Source organism: Macrobrachium rosenbergii, chromosome 41 (assembly GCF_040412425.1).
Source record: "Macrobrachium rosenbergii isolate ZJJX-2024 chromosome 41, ASM4041242v1, whole genome shotgun sequence".
Classification (NCBI taxonomy): Eukaryota; Metazoa; Arthropoda; class Malacostraca; order Decapoda; family Palaemonidae; genus Macrobrachium; species Macrobrachium rosenbergii.
The window spans coordinates 60,284,048-60,289,047 of NC_089781.1; positions in this window are offsets into that span (position 1 = coordinate 60,284,048).

Consider the following 5,000-nt stretch of genomic DNA (forward strand, 5'->3'; position numbering starts at 1 on the left):
TTGCAAGTGTCGAGCACATCCATGCCTTAATTATTTTATGACTAAATGTTGTGGTACTGGTGAATCTTTTTCATTTTGCAACCAGTTGCAAAGGTTAAACTTATAAATACAGAAGTAATCCATGTTTTAATATGAGCAAATGCTGGTAAATACAAAATATATACTGCTTACTCTGAACATGAAAAATAATTAAGGTGACAGAAACTGAACGTAAATCACAGAAGGCATTAAACTGATAGTCAGTTGCGAGAACAATGCATTATTTTTCTGTTAATGGAAGTATAAATGTAGAATGTGGCATAATGCTGATTTGCATGTTTATTCGAAAGCCTTTTTATTTTAAGAAGATACTTGCGACTGAAATGAGAAATCAACGTTTCATGAGTTTAACTACCATTTTACCAAGTTGATAGTTTTTTTTTCTGGGTATTATCAATGTTATCATACTTGGCTATACTGAAAAGTGTTGTTTTGATGCTGTTATTTGGTATTATTACAAAACTAATAAGTCTTATCATACTGATGCTCTTGGTATTAATGTTAAAATTACTAATGTAATATTCAACTATGTCGCATGGCTTTGTTATTGTTATGATTATTGTTCCAAGCCTCCCTCCCTTTTGCTCTGGTTTCGAGGAAACTTGGCAGGTAGGTACTGTATGGATGGTGATTATCTCTTAAATATAACTGGCCTTGAGCAATGTTTAAAGCCACATAAATTTACATAAATTTAGAATATTCCAAGATTTTATTCTTCTCTGTTTCTGACGAAAAAGGTTATGCAGGTGCCTTTTTCAAATAGTTTCCACCTTGATACATTATCGAGGTCTTAGACCTCGATAATGTATCATGATAATATTATTTTGCTCTTATTTTGGCTAACTTTCATGTAAATTTTTTTTCTGGTGGTGATTGCTTTATGGAATATTCTTCTTACAACGGTCAATCATTTGTGTCTGATGAAGCTTCTTAGTAGGTCATTCGATAGTTATATCACCTACACCTGATATTTTTACTTGTACTTACTTCTTACGGCTACTTGTCAATTTTAAAACCATGATTTGATGATTTTATCTAAATCTGAAGGTAATAAAAAAGGAAGCCTGATGTATAAAAGTAAACATGATGTCAAACTTAGATCTGAAGAAACGGATACACATGTATCATTCATCTGAAATATAACGAGAAAAAGCATGACTGCTTTCGTAGAGGTTAAAAAAAAAAAAAACTCCAAATAAGAAAATACAAATGAAACAATAAAACAAAGCGCCATCCCCTCAAAATATATATAAAAAAGAAAAGTAATATCTAACTACATTTATAAAACGGTAGAATAAAAACATCACGTACGTAAACTATCACAGCCTGACGAATTTCAAGTGGTACCTTATGTATCAGAGGGCTCCGGAAGATTACACTGCAGAGGACTAGTACATTCCCTTACGGTCATATCGATGATCCGATGAAATTTCTACTATACAGCATATTTCCTAGATAGGGAAACTGGATTGTTAACATGTGAACAGCCCACTAAGGGCTCATAATCTTTCAGCGAATGGTCAAGTCCTGTGCTGTGCCATGTAATCTCCATGAGCCCTCTCATACACAATCAGGCTTAAGGACTGTGAAGTAGACTTCATTGAAGACTGGCCAGATAATTCCCCGGACTTATCTCCAAAAGGAAACATCTGGGGGATTATCAAGCAGTGACTTCAGGGGGAAGACACCTCCACAATTCCGAGACTCAAGGCTGCGTGGGAGTCGATCACCCCTGAACTTTGCCAGAGGTTGGCGGATTCTGTTCCTGAGAGGCTTAAGGCGGCTAAGAAGAAGGGAGGAATTCTCAAGTGTTAGCAGAGTAGTTGGTAAGTACCCATAAAAATTTCATGTTGATATCTTTATTTTTTGTGACGCTACGATTATTTCTTTGTAATGCAATGCCAAATTTCATGTATGTATGTATGTATGTATGTGTATATATACATACACACACACACACACACACACACACACATATATATATATATATATGTATTTATATACTATATATATATATATATAATGTGTATTTATACACACATTATTATATATATATACACACATTATTATATATATGTATACATATACATATATGTATGTATATACAGTATATACATACATACATGAAATTTGGCATTGCATTACAAAGAAATAATCATAGCCTCACTAAAAATAAAGATATCAACATGAGATTTTTATGGGTACTTACCAACTACTCTGCTAATACTTGATAACCCCTCCCTTCTCCTTAGCCGCCTTAAGCCTCTCAGGAACAGAATCTGCCAGCCTCTAGCAAAGTTCAGGGGTGATCAACTCCCACGCAACCTTGAGTTTCGGAACTGTGGAGGTGTCTTTCCCCTGAAGTCTCTGCTTGATAATCCCCCAGATGTTTTCTCTTGGGGATAAGTCCGGGGAATTACCTGGCCAGTCGTCAGTGAAGTCTACTTCACAGTCCTTAAGCCAGGTTGTGATCAACTTGGCTTTGTGGCATGGTGAGCCATCCTACTGCAAAATGGAGGTACCAGGCTTGTCAAAGCTCAGCTCAACCAGTCATTCAAAATGATGCAATAACCATTAGCATTCACTGCTTCATTCCTCAGTAGTACCATGAAATCACCAAGGCTACCAAACCCAAAAGAACCCCACACCATAATATAAGCTGAGTACTTAACTGCAGGCGCTACCGCCTTGGGAGCAAAGGGTCAGAACCATGCTTGCGCCAAACTCAATTCGGGTTCGAATCTGTCACCTTGAATGTCCTCATCAGCCCATAACACTTTCCTCTATTTTGCAACATCCCAAGTCTTATATTTCTTAATAAAATCAAGCCACTTCTTCTTTTGTAGTGCAGTAACAAGAGGTTTCCTCTGAGCAACAATTTTCTGAAACCCGAGGTTGTTCTGGAGGCGATGCTGGATAGTCAGAACAGAGGTCTCTCCAAGGAGTTATGGATTCAGTTCCTTAAGTTGACAGGCACTAGAGGTTGGATTAGCTTCCACTTGACGCTTCAGAACCGTTAAATTGGGAGACCTTGTGTGTTGGGGGGGAAGCGTCACACACCATGTGAGTGGGAAGGTATCTCACTGCTGCCTACCTCCTTGAAATTCTGAACTAGTTTCGGACGGGCGGCACATCATCATCATCATCATCATCATCATCATCATTTATCGTTATATGGGTGTTATATCATCATCAGACTTTCAATAAGAATAAATCTGCACTTCATATACATTTGTTATATGATACAAGATATATCTTACTGGAAAAACATATGGTTCATAGATTATTCCTAAGCTGTTTTGATACAATAATCTGAATGTTTTCTGATATATTTACTCTTTTATTTTTTCAGAGCAAATACCCCTCGAATGCACTATCGATTCCTACGTGATGCTGCTGAAGCAGTTACTCAATCAAATTCTGAAGAAATTGATATCGTGATTCTACCTCCTCCTACTGTCGATCAGCCTGCTGATAGTGATGAAGAAAATGAAGATGATGCTCTGGATAGAGAAGGTATGCCTGAAGAGATTAGTGGAGAGCTTGAAGTCCATGAAAACGAAGAGGAAGAGGTCTAAAATTTCCGAGAAAAAGGAAGATGGCGTAAAAGGGAAAATCTGTCATTTGATCTACACTCAGCTCCTGCAGGTGATTGTGAAGCTCATTTAGGAAAAGGAATGTTTGAGATATATAAGCTGTTCTTCCCGGATGAGATCATTAGTCATCTAACCGCACAAACGAATTTGTATGCTCAGCGAGATAAAAACGACAAGGATTTCTGTATTGATGAGGAAGATATGACAAAGTTTTTGGGATTAGTTCTGATAAGTGGATATCATAGTGTACCCTCTGAGAATGACTATTGGTCGACAAGTGATGACTTAGCTATACCAATATTTCCTAACACTATGAGCAGGGAAAAGTTCAAATCCATCAAGAAGTATTTTCATGTTGCAGATAACAATAATCTGGCAAAATAAAAAATGGCAAAGATTTTACCCCTGCATGATATGCTAACAGATAAATGTCAAAAACACGGTATTTTTCATGAATTTCTGAGCATAGATGAATCAATGATCCCTTATCATGGCCACCATAGTGCTAAGCAGTTCATACGAAATAAACCTGTCCGATTTGGTTATAAGATGTGGATGATGTGCAGTGCTGATGGCTATCCATATAACTTTTCAATTTACTGTGGTAAGGATGACAGCAGGAAGCTGCCACTTGGATCCCAAGTCGTTATGGACATGTTGCAGCCAGTAGTGAATAAGGATTCACATGTCATATTTTTTGACAACTTTTTCACCAGTTATGCACTGATGGTTGATCTTACAAAACAAAGCTTTCGTGCTTGTGGAACAATCAGAGAAAACCGTACAGGAAAATGTCCTCTTTTGCCAAAGAAGGAAATTGAGAAAAAAGATAGAGGTTCTTACGACTACAGATCAGATGATACGCTCTTATGTGCAAGATGGAATGATAACAGAGTTAGTAGATGGGTGAAGAATGAAGGAAAAAGGACAGTGGAACAGCCATATCTAATAAGTATGTATAATAAAGGAATGGGTGGGGTAGATGTGTGCGACAAAATTTTGTCAACCTACAGGCCAAGGCTGCGATCAAAGAAATGGTGGTGGAATATATTCTCACAATTACTGAATCTCTCCATTGTAGCTAGCTACAGATTCTACCAACATGTGAATCCTGACTCTTGCGTAACCCATAAAGATTTCAGAAGTGAAATAGCTCGTACGCTGGTAAAAATCCAAACATCCAGAAACAGACAAGGAGGGCCAACATCATCTGTACCAAGGGCAGTACGATATGATAAGATAAATCACTTTCTTGAGCAATGTTCTCAAGGTAGGTGCTATGTCTGTAAGAAAAACACACGCCTGAATTGCAAAAAGTGTGAAAAAAGGCTCCACAAGAAGTGTAGCATCACATTCACAAGAAGT